The sequence below is a fragment of the Papio anubis genome, chromosome 5, assembly GCF_008728515.1.
Source record: "Papio anubis isolate 15944 chromosome 5, Panubis1.0, whole genome shotgun sequence".
Classification (NCBI taxonomy): domain Eukaryota; kingdom Metazoa; phylum Chordata; class Mammalia; order Primates; family Cercopithecidae; genus Papio; species Papio anubis.
This window is the reverse complement of record NC_044980.1, coordinates 68,909,256-68,928,317: the sequence shown is the minus strand read 5'-3', so window position 1 is coordinate 68,928,317 and position 19,062 is coordinate 68,909,256. Positions and strand designations below refer to the sequence as shown.

Here is a 19,062-nt window from a genome sequence, read left to right as displayed (position 1 = left end):
TTCCCCAACCTATAGGATCCATAGCTCCTCTCCAACAGGAAAATCATGCACTGATATCCACCTGCATTACATGTAATCTAGTACGTTAATGGAAAAACTTATGCCTCAGGTCCTCTAGAATCTTAGACTTTCATATTCAAAATTCAGGCTTTTGCAATCAAATCTTCTTCTGCCAAACAGTAAAGAGACTCAAGAGCCCATTTTGAATCTCAAACTTGAGAACTGGTTTCTTATTTGTTTTCTCTGCTATAATATTCCTTTCAGAGGAAATTGATACCTCTAGTCTAGTTTGAATGGTGACAGCATACCAGAGATTAAAAGGAACTAACAGGAATTTTTTCAAATGGTTAATATATTAAAATGTTATACCCTATTCCTCAACTGTGAGTGTTTACCGAAGGATTTTGTCTTTGTGTGGCTGTGCATACATGCAGTTTGGCAGGAATGCAGACCATATGCACTGCTCTGGCCCCCATCAGCCTATTTTTTTTTTTCTATTTGTCAGCAATATCTGGTTATATGTTCATCAGAAATATTTTGTTTTCATGATCATTATAGTGGCTTGGATTCAGAGCCACTAGATGCATAGAATATGCAGATAAAAAGTAGAGTCAGCCTATTCAATATATTTCAGTAGTAGCCAAGAAAATTCAGGCACCAAGCAGGAAAAACAAAAATGGAAAAGATTTATGTGCTTAAGAATTAACAATTGGGTATCATTCTTTGAACCAAAAAAGAATACAAAAAGTACTTTATCAGTAGCAAAGCTCATTAGTTCTTTTAATACCAATTGTAATGTCCCAAATCCCTCCTGTCTTTCCAAAACTGTTTTATTATATTTGATAATTTTTTCATTGAAATGAACTGAAACAATTCTGAAAGAAACTTCTATACAGCTGGAAGCCTTGGAGCAGATGAGAGTTTGAGTAAGCTCAGTGAGAATTTAGTCAAGCTACCGTGGCTTGTAATTCCTTTCCTAACTTATATATAACTTTAATTGAATATTGCTATTTTCTATCAACCACAGTTAGGTTAGATCTTTACAGAAGCCATTTCAACCTGAAACTTTAAAAAAGTTCAGATGTTAGTGTTCCAATGTTCAATAATTTTTATAGACTCCTACTGTCTCTGGTTTATATATGAGTCAAAGAAAGAGAAAGTCCAACGAAACCCAAGTGATTCATAGAAACCTAAGATTAACTTGTTGTCCAGTTCATTTCCAGGGTCACATTGCAGGGGATGATAAACCATCTTACTTTAAAAGTCTGCATAGAGGTAGAGTCTATAATCTTTTTAAATTGCTTGCTCTAAGAATCTATGTTCTTTGTGCTTTTTTTGTTTTTTAAAAAAATCTTTTAAGATTATAAAATTAATATTTATTTTTAAATGAACACAATATAGAAAATATTAAAGAGGAACTCTCCCTCTCCATCCCCATGATACCATGATTAGCCTGGCGCTAATCACCAAATACAAGCAGAGTTTGAGCACTAGAGTCCTCGGGTGACTCAGATGTCTCTGGGACACATCTGTTCAATCCCAAGGGCTGCCCTCCAGCACTCTATGTGTGTGGAGATTAGGAGGGATCTGTCCTGAAGGAGTGCCCACGAGAAGTTTGACCTAATTCTGCCAGCTGCCTATATGGTGTATGATACTGGCCCATTCCATTACTATCCGAGTCCTGTGAGGGTATTGGGAAATGTTGTGATTAAATATCGTAAAAGCAATTTCACTACACTGTTGTACACACTGGGGCCAAGGCAACTACCTTAAGACCCCTCTCTCAGATTATGACAAAACTAAGGAGGGATTCTTTCCTGGGGCCAGAGGTGCTCAAGCGCCTCTGTGGTGAGGCTGATAGCACAGAAGTCCGGCCTTAGTGCCCACTGGGAACAGATGTGCTGGTGAGCACATTTTAGAACTCCCCAGCTCCAGGACTGGGGGATTTATTTGGAGCATGTTTTGTAAAGAGCTGTGGTTCTATATAACACAGGAAAGTGGTAGAACCAGGGAAATAAGTGTTTTTACTAATAGTGTAAACCCCTTAGTATCTGTAGGCAGGTGAGGGCTATGAAAATTCATATTAAATAACCATAACTTTTTATGATTCAATAATTTTATTTCTTAGGGTGTTTTGTACATTGCATTTTTCATTATTTAATGAACAATGTCTTATTTCATTTAATATTCTTCAAAACATCCTTTTGTTTTGTGCTCCTAGATATCCCATCTTGATTTGGAAGGTCTCCCCCATTCCTAGATTATACACATGGTCTGTTAGATTTTTGTTATTTTATTTTTATAATCAAACTTCTTTACTCATTTTGAATATATATGTATATATGTGTATATATACGTATATATATGTATAAATTTTCAAAGAGAGGCCTAATTTTAATTTCCTCCAGACAGACTGTCAATTGGGCTAGCATCATTTATTAAATAACCCAACCTTTGCTCAGTGAGTTAAAATACTTCTTTGTCATATATTAATGGCTGCATAGTACGTTATATATACCATAATTTATTTAAGAAAGGCAGCATATGTGCTAGTTAAGATGTAAGATGCAGATTCTAGAGTCAACTGCATGGGCTTGTCATTTATTAGCTATGTGATCTGGAGTAGGTTTCTTATTTTAGCGCAGCAATTTTTTCTTTTTATTTTTCTTTTATTGTATAAAACAAAAGGTTTGACTAAGAAATGCATTTTAAAATAAATATATTTTTTATTTCAATAGTTTTGGGGGTACAGGTGGTTTTTGGTTACATGGATAAGTACTTTAGTGGTGGTTTCTGAGATTTTAGTGTACCTGTAACCTGAGCAGTGTACACTGCACCCGATATGTAATATTTTATCCCTCATCCCCCTCCCAACCTTTCCTCAAGTCCCCAAAGTCCAGTATATCACTCTTATGCCTTTGCACCCTCACAGTTTAGCTCCCACTCCTAAGTGAGAACTTAACAATATTTGGTTTTCCATTCCTAAGTTATTTCACTTAGAATAATGGCCTCTAGCCCCATCCAGGTTGCTGCAAAAGACATTATTTTATTCCTTTTTATGGCTGAGTAGTGTTCTATGGTGCATATATACCACATTTTCTTTAACCACTCATAGGTCAAAGGGCACTTAGGTTGGTTCCATATCTTTGCAATTGTGAACTGTGTTGCTATAAACATTCATAGGCATGTGTATTTTTCATATGATTCTTTTCCTTTGGGTAGACACCCAGTAGTGAGATTGAGATTGCTGGATCGAATGGTAGATCTACTTTTAGTTCTTTAAGGACTCTCCATACTGTTTTCCGTAGTGGTTGTACTAATTTACATTCCTAGCAACAGTGTAAGAGTGTACCCTTTTTACCACATCCATGACAATATCTATTGCTTTTTGACTTTTTATGGCCATTCTTGCAGGAGTAAGGTGGTATTTCATTGTGGTTTTAATTTGCATTTCCCTGATGATTAGTGATATTGAGCATTTTTTTCAGGTTTGTTGGCTGTTTGTATATCTTCTTTCAAGAATTGTCTATTCATGTCCTTTGTCCACTTTTTGATGGGATTTTTTAATGCTGATTTGTTTGAGTTTCTCATAGAGTGTGGATACCAGTCCTTTGTCAGATGCATAGTTTGCAGATATTTTCTCCACTCTGTCGATTGTCTGCTAATTCTGCTGATTATTTCTTTTGCTGTGCAGAGCTTTTTAGTTCAATTAGGTCCTATTTGGTTGTTGTTGTTTTTGTTGCACTTGCTTTTGGGGTCTTAGTCATTAATTCTTTAATGTCAAGAGAGCTTTTCTGATGTTATCTTCCAGAACTGTTACGGTTTCAGGTCTTAGATTTAACTAAGGCTTTGATCCTTCTCGAGTTGATTTTTGCATGAGGTGAAAGATTGGGATCCAGTTTCATTCTTCTACATGTGGCTTGCCAGTTTTCCCAGCACCATTTATTGAATAGGGTGTCCTTTCCCCACTTTATGTTTTTGTATGCTTTGTTGAAATCACAGTTGGCTGCAAGTACTTGACTTTATTTCTAGATCATCTATTTGGTTCTATTGGTCTACATGTCTATTTTTATGCCAGTATCAAAGCTCAGCTATTTGTTTGCTTTGTGACCATGGGCAAGTTACTTATCCCTCTGTGCCTCAGTAGCCTCATCTGTAAAATGGGGATAAAATCTCTTATGTTATGTTCATTAGTTGATGTGTTCTGCTGTGGTAACAATTCAATTCCCTATGCTCAATGCTTAACACATCAAAGGTTTATTTCTTGCTCTAGTCATTGTCCAGTGTGGGCCAGGTGGCTCTCTTTGGTGGCTTTTCTCCATGTGATGATTTTGGGATCTGAGTTGCTTCAAACATGTGGCTCCTAAATTGCCATGGAATGAACATAACATAAGAGATTTTATCCCCATTTTACAGATGGAAGAGAAGACAGAGCTGAAGTGTCACTCTGAGTGATCTTTGGACTTAGGTCAATAAAAAGCATATGTTACTTTTGCCCATATTTATTGACTAGAGTCACATAATTTCCAACTGAACTGCTAGGGAACCTGGGAAAGACAGTCTTCTTTTATTCCCAGGGAGAGGAAGTGTTTTGATTAACACAAAGTGCAGTCTCTGCCATATTGACTATTTGCCTTCCAGAAAGGTTACATTCTCACCTTTAGTAAACGAGACTACTTACTTCCACTCATTATTGTCTATAGCAGTTGTTATTTTTCTTACTTTACTTTTTATGAGTTTTATAAGCTGAGAAAAATGTCAACTAGAAGTTATCTAGAAGATAACATCAGAAAAGCTCTCTTGACATTAAAGAATTAATGACTAAGACCCCAACAGCAAGTGCAACAAAAACAACAACAACAAAATAGGACCTAATTAAACTAAAAAGCTCTGCACAGCAAAAGAAATAGTCAGCAGAATTAGCAGACAACTGACAGAGTGGAGAAAATATCTGCAAACTATGCATCTGACAAAGGACTGGTATTTTTATTTGATTTTATTAATTTTAAAATTAAAATTAGCCACTTACACTTATTTATCTTGTTTCATAAATTTCCTGTCCATTGATCATAATAACAGCTGAGTTAATGAAGCAGCTTGATAGAGTGGGGGGAAAGAACGAGATTTTGAGTTAGAATATTTAGCTTTGAGTACCAGACCTATCACTTATTGCCCGCATTATTTGGTTCTCCTTAATTTCAGTTATTTAAATGTGAAAGAGAGAAAATAAAGTATACTTCACAGGACAATATAGAAGTTAGTAAAATATATGTAAAGGATACATATTTTAAATATATATCATTTATCTATATTCTTATAAAACTTCATACATTCCTTTATTGAGTCATATATTCTGTTTTCAATGATTTCTTCTATCCTTTTTTTTCCACTAGACCATAAACTTTTTGAAGGGATGCATTTGTGTTTGTGTTCCTAGAGCCTACCACAATTTCTAACATACAGTAAACTTTAGATGATTGTTTCTTGAATGAATAAATGATTGAATGAATAAACAAATTGACGATACTGGATCCATTTTAGACTTTACAGGCTTAAAAAATACCCTGCAATATATTTGTTTACTGAATCTTCATAACAGTCCTTCGCACGAGCTTGGTAGATACCATGAGCTTCTGAAACAAAATGCTAAAGAGCCTCAAATATTTTATACCCTCTCTTCTTTGCTGGGTATATCACTGCTGTTTACCAAATAAAAGGGGGCCCCTACATTGGCTGGTGGGACAGGAAGGACATCAAGAAGGGGGAGAAGAACACAATTGTCACCTCTTACAACAGGAACTTCATGGGCCGCAGTGATACCAACCCTGAGACCCATGCCTTCGTCATGTTCCCAGAGATTGTCACAGCCCTGGCCATTGCAGGAACCTCAAGTTCAACCCAGAGACTGACTACCTGATGAGCAAGGATGGCAAGAAGTTCAAGCTGGATGAGCTTCCCCAAGTGGAGTTTGACCCAGGGCAGGACATCTACCAGCACCTCCACCCCCGCCAAAGGACAGGAGTGGGCAGCACATTGACGTGAGCCCCACCAGCCAGTGCCTGCAGCTACTGCAGCCTTTTGACAAATGGGATGGCAAGGACCTGGAGGACCTGCGGATCCTCATCAAGGTCAAAGAGAAGTGTACCACTGACCACATCTTGGCTGCTGGCCCCTGGCTCAAGTTCCATGGGCACTTGGACAACATCTCCAACAACTTGCTCATTGGTGCCATCAACATTGAAAATGGCAAGGCCAACTCCGTGCACAATGCCCTCACCCAGGAGTTTGGCCCCGTCCTTGAGACTGCCTGCTACTACAAGATACATGGCATCAGATTGATGGTGATCAGGGACAAGAACTACGGTGAGGGCTCGAGCCAGGAGCATACAGCACTAGAGTCTCACCACCTTGGGGGCCGGGCCATCATCACCAAGAGCTTCGCCAGGATCCATGAGACCAACCTGAAGAAGCAGGGCCTGCTGCCCTGATCTTTGCTGACCCAGCTGACTACAACAAGATTCACCCTGTGGACAAACTAACCATTCAGAGCCTGAAGAAATTCTCCCCTGGCAAGTCCCTGAACTGCATCATCTGGCACCCCAATGGGACCCAGGAGACCATCCTCCTGAACCTCCTGAACCTTCAACAAGATGCAGATCAAGTGGTTCCGCACCGGCAGTGCCCTCAACAGAATGAAGGAGCTGCAGCAGTGAGGGCAGAACCCGCCGCCCACCCCCCACCCCCCATCCCTCACCCAGCGCTGGAGTCATGTTCAAGTTCAGCTCTATTTGAGCCATCAGAGGATCTGATCCAGCCAGCCATGGCTTCTTATTCCAAGATGGTGTGACCAGACATGCTTCCTGCTTCCCAGTCAGCCCACGGAGTGACTGTGGTTGGGGGGGGTTTCTTAAAATAACTTTTTAGCCCCTGTCTTCCTATTTTTAGTTTGGTTCACATCTTAGGCAGCTCCATGCAACCATATTTTTTTTTATGACAAGACTCCCATCTAAAGTTTTCCTCCTGCCTGATTATTTCATTGGTGGGTGAAGGATTCTAGAGAACCTTTTGTTCTTGCAAGGAAAACAAGAATCCAAAATCAGTAACAAAAAAAAAAAAGAGGGCCCAACCTTTAAACCATGCAGTCAGTACCACATCCTTGTTCTCAGCTCCTAGTTAATGCTCTCCACCTGTATAACTTCACCAGTGTTTACTCTCAGAATACCTGCTGTGCCCTTAGCCCCATTCTAAGAGTTCCTGTGCATAGATTCTTACTTAAGAAAGTGGACGTAGTCAATTCCTTTAACTTCTATGACCATGTGTTTTACTACATTATCTCTACCACCCACCTATGTTTTGGTCTAGCAGAAAGACCACACCCAAAGGCAAAGAATCCCTGAGCTGACCATTAGTCCAGAAAGAGGCCATGTACTTCAGCTTTGTCCAACAGGTATGACAGCAGTTAACCAAAATTTATCAAACTCTTACACTTTGGGAATTGGGGGTTTGAAATATAGAATTGGGCAGAGAGTAAAGAGTACTGAAGCAGAAAGACAATGAGAATGCAGTACACAATTGTCAAATTCAATGCTTGCTCCCCAAAATATCACTACAACAGCCTGTGGATAAGACAAAGCTGAGTGTATTGTTCATCTACTAAGAAAGAATGTCTACAAAGTCTTATTAACAAAGTCAGGATACTGATTGACATTTCGAAGTGTGGTTTAAGATGGGTTCTTTTGATGATGGAGAGGAGCTTAATCAGGATGAGGGTAGGGTTATGATAAAATAGTTTAGGATTGTTGCAGACAGCTAGGTGAGAATTTTAAGAGAACGAGTTCAAAGAGTCTTGGGTATGAACTGGTTTAGGATGCATTCTATAGAAGAGTTCATAGTTCTTTGGGGAAGTTACTGGAATAAGCAATAATATTATTTGCAATTTTTATCTTCCTGGGGAAGAACTGTGTTCAGTAGTAAAGTTATATTGATGAAAACAGTCAACTGTATAGACAATTTTTATTCTCATCACAAAGCAAAAGCAGCAAATAAGTAAACAGAAGCGTAAGGTAGAAAAACACTGTCCAGAGCAGAAACACAGAGGATCTAAAACACACCAATAGGGGAGGGCCTGGTGACCAACCCGTACTGCAGAAAGGATGTCTTTTTCTCTGATCCAGCCTTTCTTGCCTTAGACAATCTGGATCATCATGCTATCCAATCAGTAACTTGTACACTTTTCTCATGTTGAGCAAAAAGAATAAACCAATCCAAATAGAGTATTCCATGCTAAGCCTTGGGCTCACAAGTTTAAATTCTTACAGTTCCATTCAACAACTTCGGAGTTGGAGAGAATCCCATTTGGATATGAGGGAAAAAATTACCAAGTCAAGAAATCATGAACTCTGCCGGCATGTTTAAAACTTTCAGGGTATCAGGCACGCAGTATAAGCTCATTATGCAACAAATATCAGATCTCACAGCTCGCTTCATATATGTACTACCCTGTGAACTGAAACATGTTCGTATTAGAAGTGCATTTGTTTCCAGTTACAAAAATGTGCTGGTTATGATGGATTTAGGAATTATGCTTGTTCTTCCGCATATCCACTCTATGGCATAACTCTTCTTCCCTCTTGTTATCTGGCCTCTGCTTCCACTTGGGACATCTATCACTCCTGTTATCTACCACAAGTTCCCAAAATTCCATCATCCAAGAGTTAGTCCTTTTTGTTTTGATTAATAGCAACAGTCTGAGTGGTAGATGATGTGCAAAGAAGAGCCACTCATGAGGGACAGACTAGAGCTTCTCACACACCCAAGTGGCATGGGCCATAGAGTAGGAAAATCATTAGGTCTGTTTTGTGCCAGAAATCTTTGTGATGAGTAAGTTCTTCCTCATATTTCTAAACTTGGAGCTTTTCCCCCTTAGAGCCTACATCTTTCACGAAGATATAATATTTGCTAAATTAAAAAGTCACACCAAATTGTCATTGAAATAAAAATACATATGCAACTACCAGTCTGTTCAATTGCCTATAAATTACATAATATATAGAGAAAAGAATAGAAAGCCCCTGTTTATTTCTTCTGGACACACCAAAAAGAAATTTGTCTGTAGTCGTTGTATTTACCAAAGCGTTGTAGTGTTGCCTGGGACAATCAATAGAAGGTTACTTTTCCTTGAGTATCACAAGGTAGTGCAATCCCAGCTCTGCAAATAACTGGTTCTGTGATCTTAAACAAGCTACTTAACATATTATTTGTTCATTTACCAAATAAATGTTTCTTAGGGTTTAACTATTTGCCAGGCTTTGTGCTGAAAACTGGATAAAATGGCAGGTAAAATACAATCCTCACCCTCCATGGCTTTATAGTATAATAATATCTTCAGCTGAAAAATAAGGCAATAACTTCTACTTCAGAAGTTATGAAATTTTTATTTTTAATTTTTGCGGGTACATAGTAGGTATAAATATTTATGGGGTACATGAGTTTTTTTTATAAAGGCATGCAATGTGAAATAATAACATCATGGAGAATGAGGTATCTGTCTCCTCAAGCATTTATCCTTTGAGTAACAAACAATCCAATTACACTCTTTAAGTTATTTTAAAATGTGCAACTAAGTTATTGTTGACTATAGTCACCCTATTGTCTCAAATAGTAGGTGTTATCCATTCTTTCTAACTATTTTTTTGGGGGGTACCTATTAACCATTCCCACCTCCCCCAGCCCTCCCTCTACCCTACCTAGCCTCTGGTAACTATCCTTCAACTCTCTATGTCAATGAGTTCAATTGTTTTGATTTTTATATCCCCAAAACACCCAATATTTGCCTTTCTGTGCCTGGCTTATTTCACTTAACATAATGACCTCCAGTTCCATCCATGTTGTAAGGTTATGAGATTTAAATGAGATTATTCTATGTGAAAAGTGCCTGATTCTGTGCCAGCTCTGTGGTCCATACTTATTTACTGTTATTTCTCTTCTTTTTCTTCCTTAGCAGAGTGTCAAGCATAATTCACTCGGATATGGTGCTAAACCTAACTTGTACATGTCAGAAATTATATATAGGCAGAGAAGATAAAAATGCTACACATGCCTGATCGAAACCATCCTGGCTAACACAGTGAAACTCCGTCTCTACGAAAAATACAAAAAAAAAACTAGCCAGGCGTGGTGGCGGGCACCTGTAGTCCCAGCTACTCGGGAGGCTGAGGCAGGAGAATGGCGTGAACCCGGGAGGCGAAGCTTGCAGTGAGCCAAGACCGCGCCACTGCACTCCAGCCTGGGAGAGAGAGCGCAACTCTGTCTCAAAAAAAAAAAAAAAAGAAAAGAAAAGAAAAAAGAAAAAAAATGCTACACACGCCTGTCAGGTACTCATGCTGCTTCCAGAGGCCAAATTTGCCGTTTGGGTTTTTTAAAGGTTTGGTGGCGGGCTGGTTAAAAAAGAGTCTGCTATTTTTAAAAAATAACTATCTTAATTTGGATTCTCCCAGAAGCAGACCCTGAGACAAAGATTAAAGTGCAGATAGTTTCACTGGGAGGTGATCCCAGGAAATCTCCGTAGAGGAGTGGGAAGGAAAGGCAGTGAATAAAGGCTGTGTTACCAAGCAAGTCCTGTTGTTGGCAACTAGGGTTCAGTTCTCTGGGGAACATTTGGAGACAGTGGAGAATCCACAACGCAGAGTTGCTTCCACTGAGGGGTGAGGAGGTTGGGGTATTTGTCCAGGCACCTGCCAACCTCCGTTGGCTGAGAGCTACTCCCAGGACATCACTCCTAGGTACTTTCATCCTGTCCAAGGCTGGCACTGGGGGAACAGCATATCCCCTGGCTGGAAAATCTCCCAGAAAGGTGTAAGTGCTGGAGATAAAGAAGATGAGGGGGGCTGGGCATGGTAGCTCATGCTTATAACCCCAGCACTTTGGGAGGCCAAGATGGGTGAATGGCCTGAGATCAGGAGCTCGAGACCAGCCTGACCAGCGTGGTGAAATCCCGTCTCTATTAAAAATACAAAAATTAGCCAGATGTGGTGGTGGGCACCTGTAATCCCAGTTACTTGGAGGCTGAGGGAGGGAGAATCACTTGAACCTGGGAGACGGAGGTTGCAGTGATTGTGCCACTGCACTCCAGACTGGGCAACAGAGTGACACTGGGTCTTAGAACAGAACAAAAAACAGAAAAGAGAAGAAGGAGAAGGAGCAGGAGCAGCAGAAGAAGGAGGAGAAGTGGGGGAGGGGGAGAAAGAAGAAGAGGAGGAGGAGGAGAAAAAGAAGCATCTTCTGCAATGTTCAAAACGTTTTGACTTGCCACCAAACAACTGCGTTGACTGGAGGTCTTTTCATTCTTATTAGAAGTCAAATAAGATCACACAATACCACAGACCCTGATATAAGTAATTTTTTATTGCCTGAAAGATATTCCCATTCCTTAGCCTGACAGTCCAGTTCTTCCACGAGCTAGTGCTATACTACCTGTCTCTCTCCACTCCTTGATAAGACCCCTTTTGCAAGCACGCAAGAGCCCCAGATGCATATTCCTACCCCAGGAATTATATTCATTCTGTTTCTCCTACTCAGAATGTCCCCCACCCTGACCAGTTGCCCCTCTTCAAGGCCCACATGAAGCCCCAAGCCTTTAATTAAGCATCTTGACCACATTCCTGGCCTTAACCTACCCATTCCTGGAGCTTCTTGTCTGCATCACTCATTGAGGACTTTGTACTCCTTGCCCTCCATGGTTTATCATCAAGTGAACAATCCTGTCTCTCCAAGTGGACCACAAATCCTGTTCTCATGAGTAGGGAGACTGCATGTTCCTTCTGGAAATAGCCACATCCTTTTTATTTTCACGCTTTCAATAGTCAACTGCTTAATGAATGTTGAGTTGTTACAGTGACCTGGGTTGCTTCCTCGTATCTAACTACATATTAGGCAGTCATACCTCTTTAAGGGCAATGAAGTCTCCCTGAAGTGTAATCCAGGTTTCTGAGAACCAGAAAGCTTAATTGATTCAACAATCACCTTGAACTTTAAAAGGAATTACTAAAAAGTGTTTTAAGGAATCCTACCTACTTCATTGTTTGGCAGCTTCTGCCCATCAGCTCCCTTTGCATTTATTGCTGTAACGTGAAGCAGCATGGTGTCATAATTAGGAGTATGAATTCAGGCACCAAATAGATGTGGGTTAAGAGCATGGGCACACTGAACGTGTGACCTCAAGCAAGGGAAATAGCCTCTGTATGCCTCAGTGTGTTCACTTGTGAAATGGTGATATGGTTTGACTGTGTCCCTACCCAAATCTCATCTTGAATTTTAACTCCCACAATTCCCATGTGTTGTAAGAGGAACTTGGTGGGAGGTAATTGAATCAGGGAGGCAGATCTTTCCCATGCTATTCTCATGATAGTGAGTAAGTCTCAAGAAATCTGACGGTTTTAAAAAGGGGAGTTTCCCTGCAAAAGCTCTTCTTCTCTTGTCTGCCACCACGTGACATGTGCCTTTCACCTTCCGCCATGATGGTGAGACCTCCCCAGCTATGTGGAACTGTAAGTCCATTAAACCTCTTTCTTTTGTAAATTGCCCAGTCTCAGGTATGTCATTATCAGCAGCATGAGAACAGACTAATAAAAATGGGGATAGCATTATCACATCCATAAGTTTGCATGTAAAGCATTTAGCTCAGGCTGTAATAATAGAAACCACTCATTACCTGTTGACTATCATTATAAGATAGATTAATTTTATATTATAATATGTACCCAAAATTAAATTTAGATTTGGATATACATTAGCAAAAATTTCAGCTAATTGTACTCTCTCCTATTAAGCAGTACAGCTGGAACCCTCTTAATACACCTCCACTGAACCAGTTCACAAAATTAACAACAACTCTCCATTCCCTCTGTAACAAATGCTGACTGACACTTGTAGGAGGCTGAATTCTCCAGATTAGGAGGCCATGCTTCTGAACACAACCTAGTACTTCTGTTCCCACCTGTGGAGTTGTATTTTCACTAAAGATTCAGCTGGGTTTGCTCCCAAACCTGGTTTTGCTAGTTCCCTTCATCATAATTATATAATTTGATTGAATATTACTCAAACTGACAAAATATGGGTGTGAAAAAGTAGTAATTATGTTAATAAAAATATAAGTTGAATATTTTGGAAGGAAAAATAAATTTGGTAAATGTTTAAATGAATGAGGTGTGGGGAAGGCAACTATAAAAGAACTCTAGAAGAGTTCTACATTCACGTTTTGTTTTTGTTTTTGTTTTTGCAGGAGGCTTTAAATCCTCAATGTACTTTAAAGATGAAACTGGGAATCATAGAGAAAACAATATGGGGTTAGTTTACACATGAAAATGATGCAGAGCCATGATTAGCCAATTCATGCTCAATGAAAAGACCTTAGACCCACATTGGCAAATGGGTGAATAAATATACATGTATAGATTTCAAGTTAAAAGATAATGTTTAAGGTGTGTGGGTTTTTTTTAACAATTCTCATTTATGACCTATTTGATTACTGACTAGCTATGATCTTTATCACAATAAAAATATTTCTTCCCTACTTTGCATTTCAATACAAAGGCTAAAATATAGCTTAGCCTCACTTGTAGGCTAAAAGCCCTGGACAAGTAATCTAGCTTTTTGAGAAGAATCCAGAATCTTTTGCAAATGTTCACCTTAGGGGCTGCATTTTGACAGCTCCATTTCTGAAACAGGGCCAAGAAATGTTTTACCAGTCCTGGTCTCCCCAGTTACTTTTCAACACAACCAACCTGCACTCTGGGAGCCAGGAAGTCTCCAGAAAGTTCAGTAGAGGCATCCCTATCTCAAGATGTGGTCTGGAATTAGTCTTGCCATCTTACACACAATATACATGCGGTGAACTTGGACCTCTACATACTTTCAGAAATACAACCCCCTTCCACTCTAAAACTGTCTACGTCTACCTAATCCCTAACTCTCTCAATGCTTTCAAATTATTTCCCCACTTTCCAGCACCTGGAATTAAACCCTCTATGAGCTCACCTGCCTGGGATCCTGAGACTCAACTTGCTCTAATTTATACCATGCTGTGTGAGCTGGACCTTTCCCCTAGATGCAATGGAATATTCAGAAGCATGATACAGTTATCTTCCTGATTTCAAGTGTGGTCCATGTCTAGAGACTCCTAATTTACATCCTACTTGCCGGATCAGATCCTGGGGACCTCCGCACTGGTCAAACCCACTTTTACCCTGCTGGTTAGGACACTATCATTTGGAAAGCACTATCATTTGGACTAGATTCCTAGGCTGGGTCCAAGCCTCTGACTCCTTATCCGTCATTGGCCCATTCCTGTGGTATGGTTTACCTCACGGGGAACCTAGTATGGACTGACTATGCCATGAATCAGGACCATTCTTGGATTCTTGCCTTCATGGCTTCCACCATATTCTAAATCAAATGCACTCTCCTGCCATTTGGGAAAACAAAGAGTTTAGCCTATTCCAGGTTTATTCCAACTCACCTGGCTTGGTCTTCTTCTTGGGCAATGTAATTTTAGGATATAGACCAAAATCTGTTAAGCAAAAGTACTTTACTTTGGATTTATCCTGAAATAATTCTGCAGAAATTTTCTGTGGAAGACTTTAAAACAATCACCTGTTTTGGTTTGTTTGCTCTCTTCTACTTCATGAGCTGTTACCTAAGGATAAGAAGAAACATAATAGGGCTTTCCAGAGTTTTCATGTAAGGGTCCCCCACCCTTATACCAAGTAAAATTTAGAGAAATGGTATGAGGTCAGAGCAAGAATGGGGTCACGTCTGATCCTATCCTACATACTAGTTATACTTGCTCCAATAGATGCATATTTTTTGACATTTTTTACAGCCAAGAGTTGGGGGGGGCAGTTTCTATTTCAATAAAGAGAAAAAAACTATTTTATTTTATTTTTGTTTTTTTGAGACAGAGTCTCTCTGTCACGCAGGCTAGAGCACAACGCTCCATCCCACTGCAGCCTCAACCTCCCAGGCTCAAGTGATCCTCCCACCTCAGCCTCCCAAGTAGCTGGAACTACAGGTGCCTGCCACCACACCCAGCTAATTTTTGTATATTTTTTTTGTCAGAATCAGACTTTAGCAATCTGAAAATGTGTTCTTCTGGCTTTAAGTTTTGCAAAATGGGTCATAAGTCAAAGACAGATTTGTTCACTATCTCTTAGTATGTGTGATTATGTCTCTGTATAGACAAGTGTCTGTCTATAGATGCTTTTGCTTTTTATAGTGATTATAGTTCCACTTTAATGTATAAAGTCTTATTCTAGTAATGCTAAAACCTGAATTAAATATTCCCTGAGTCTAGTGTTCTCTTCTCCCCAGCCTGCCTCCCTCCATCTCTCCCATAAGGCTGCTTCTCCACCTCCATTAATGCCAGGTCTTTAGAGAGCACCAGCATTCCTACTGAGAACCCAGGGATGGTTGCTGGCTCTTATGTCCCTCTGACCTATACCCTCTGGTTGAAGAGCTTCTTTGGGGAGGTGTGGGGTAAGAGGAGTCTTGGCAGTTTCTCTTCAGAGTTGTGCATTTTCACTGGTAGGTACCTCTTCTTGAGGTTCAGGTGCTGTGAAGTTGCTCTTGTCTGGTACCATGGAGACTTTAAACTGGTCTTGGCCCTCTGAGGAGTCAGCTAAGACAAGCTTATTATCCTCTTCCTTATCTTCCATCTTCTTTGTCTCTCCAGGTTCTGAAGCAATCTGAGATGTCATTAAGGTGGGAAAAGTGCAAAGTTCTTCGGGGTTCTGATTGTGGATGTTTTCATTTTCTTTGGCCTCAGGAGTTCTTACTGGTTTCTCTGGTGGTTCTGGATTAGGAGAGACCTCTAGGGAGGTCCTAGGACTTGGAGTCTCAGTCCCCAAGGAGACCCTAGGGCTGGTGGGTGAATCCCCTCAAGAAGCTGGAGGGCTGGAGGGTATGTTCCCTGAGGAGGGCCTGGGGCTTGGAGTGTCTCTGGGTGGAGGAGGCCTACTAGGGGGTGCTGAGGTCCTCTGGAGAGAGGCTCTCTTCTTTGGTTGTTCAGATCCTTCACTTGTGGTGCGAGTTCGGAGGACTACTTCTGTGGCAGATGATGCAGGCTGCCTTGAAGGACTCAGGGCTCTGCCTGGTGATGGAGCTGGGGAGCTAGGGAGAACTTCCTCCTGGGACTTGCCACTCTCAATGGTAGGCGAGGGCTGGGCCTGGGTGGGGCTATTGCAGGCTGGTAGAGGCTCTTCTTCCTCAGAGAAGCTTGCTTCAGATTCTTCCTTTTCTATTTCTTCATCTTCTAAGGGCTCCTTGATCTCACAATTATCTTCCCCCTGGGCTGCATCAGGTGCCAGATCTTCAGTTGTTGAGACAGATTCACTCTCACTCTTCAAGGAAAGTGTAGAGGGACTAGTAGGTGAGGTAAGAGGACTGGAGACCACAGATGTTTGAACCGGGGGAGAAATGACTAAAGAGCGCCTGCTGCTGCTTGATAGTCCCTTTACCACAAACACTTTATTGAAATGTTGCTTCTCCAGTTTGCTCATCACCTCCTAGAGATTGTGGTTCAGCTTGCTCATTTCCCTGTAGAAGACATCCCTCAAGTTGGAAATGTTTTGGAAGATGGTCACATAGTAGCCAATGTGACTATTACAAAGAATAGGCAGCTCCTCTAGTAGTTCTTAGTTCAGATCTTCAAACACAGTCTTCCTCTGTCTTGGAAGTCTTGGCCTCATCTTTCTTCTTGGCATTCTGCACTGAGTCCAGGTGATGTCGGGCACCATCATAATCCACGAGTTTTCAACCCCGCTTGGCAATTCCCTCCTTAATATCACTGAACTGGGCCAAGTAGTAAACCAAAGGTGAACGATTTGAACAAAGCACTAACAACTTCTACCAACAACAGGCAGAAGACCACAAGCTCTACAAGGACCTTGAGAACTTCCTTAGTGCAGCTAAAGTGATGCATGAAAGTTCAAAAAGAGTGTCAGAAACCCTGTAGGAGATCTACAGCAGCAAGTGGGATGGTCATGAGGAGCTGAAGGCCATTGTAGGGAATAATGATCTCCTTTGGGAAGACTACGAGGAGCAACTGGCTGACCAGGCTGTGAGGACCATGGAAAACTAATTTTTGTATTTCTTGTAGAGATGGGGTTTCGCCACATTACCCAGGCTGGCCTCAAACTCATGCAATTCACCTGCTTCAGCCACCCAAAGTGCTGGGATTACAGGCTTGAGCCACTGCGCCTGGTGATAAAACTATTTTAAACTGGAGAGAAGTGGATGGAATCAATCAAACGTTTGTTGAGCCTACTATGTGCACTGATTCACTCATCCCGCAAGTATTTATGGAATGCCTGCTCTGTGAAGTCCCCATGCTGGGTGAGCCCTGCCTGAGGATGCAGAAACTAACAATAGGGCATAATCTTACTGACATGGAATTTACTGGGCAGGACAAACTTATGTCAAACACCAGCTATTATTGTGTCTGTGGATGGATCATCCTGACATCTTGGTATTTCAGTTGCTGAGTGGTGATTGTATAATTTTTGTGATTTTTATGTCTTTTGTGAGGAGGATAGGAAAATAGGTACAATTTTACCATCTGTTATTTTGGAAGCTGGGAGGATAAATGAAAGAGATGAAAGATAGGCTAATTGGTTTGCATATTTAACAGTAGCTTACAAGAAAAAAGAGTTAAAACAAAAGGTCAAAATGAGAAAGACAAACATGTATTGATGCTATGCATGCTCTCCTGGTTTTCCAACAGCAGTTAAATGGAAAATCAGAAACAATTTTACCACTTCACAATAGTTAAACAAAGAAAACACTACCAAGAACAAAACCCTCCCTCCGCTACCTTGAGCCCACTTGTCTCCCCTCTTGCTGGTGTCTCTCTCTTTCCCACAGACAACACTTTCCAGTCCTGGCACTCCTACAGTACGTCAACAGAAATAAGAGCATGTGCCCAGCAGCTACAATTAGCTAGTCACTGAGATTGTGAAAACCCATTCAACTCCCTGGTTTAGGCTAAGTGGCATTTTCAATATATCTAAGTGGTACTGAGGAAAAGCAGGCAGGAACAAAGACACCAGTACTATCTCCAAATAAGAATAAGGCTTCAGTGTCCCTCCACTGGGATAGCAAAAGGATTCAGGACCCTGACACACATGCACAGGTGTTGTCTTTTGCAGACCAATTTGGCCACATTTTGCTGTGGTTTGCATGGCACCGTGGAAATCAGTGTGGTCCCTTAGGAAAGAGGAATGGAGGATCTGTCAGGAAACCTGGATTCTGGAGCCAATGCTATGGCTTCCTCGAGGCTTCTGAGTCTCAACTTTTCCACCAAGTGAGGACAGTAATGTTCAACTTCTTACCTCTCAGCACAGAAATGAAAATTAAATGGGTTAATATGTCAAAGTGATTTTTCAAATCGTAAGGTATGATGCCTATAGGAATCATTAACACTGAATGACACTGTTGAATACCAAAGGTTTTTAAATGCAAAATGAGGCAACTACATAGGAGTTTATTATACAAGATTATGCTGCAAATCTCTGCACTGCTGCAGAGGTTATCTAGCATTTGAAGAGATACTGTTTGAGGCTGGTGGAGCCAAAACCACTGACAATGATAAATCTACAGCGTCAGAGGAAAGGACAACACAGGAACTAATGATGTTGCAGAAGGTGCTGAGTAGTTGGCATAACCAAATCCAGATGTCCATGGAAGAAGGGCAGGGGACATTTCTGACAATTGAAATGTACAAACAAGTCCTGAGCCACCATCAAGTGAAAGACATCCCTCCCCTGCCTACCATATGGCCAGAGTGGCTTACAGGTAGCTCAACCGTGGGACGGATTTGGCCTCATCCCTTCCCTTGCTCACCTGGCACATAAAACTAATAAAAATCATTGCTGGAAACAACCCAAATGTCCCTGACTGATGAATGGATGAGTACAATGTGGTACATCTCTATAATGGAATATTATTCAGCCATAAAAAGGAATGACGTATTGATATATACTACAGTGTGGATGGATCTTGAAAATGCAT

General features: G+C 40.7%; 2 pseudogenes across 1 annotated transcript in view; one reads left to right on the top strand and one right to left on the bottom strand.

The window, feature by feature from the left end:
• LOC110743597 overlaps positions 1-6,713 on the top strand; it is a 95,995-nt pseudogene extending 89,282 nt beyond the window's left edge. Inside the window, exon 2 of the transcript XR_004184016.1 lies at positions 5,653-6,713. The product of XR_004184016.1 is annotated as an aconitate hydratase, mitochondrial-like (transcript). The remainder of the gene's footprint in view (positions 1-5,652) is intronic.
• An 8,364-nt stretch (positions 6,714-15,077) lies between these two features.
• On the bottom strand, positions 15,078-16,708 carry LOC110743481 (annotated as a pseudogene).
• Positions 16,709-19,062: the final 2,354 nt, after the last annotated feature.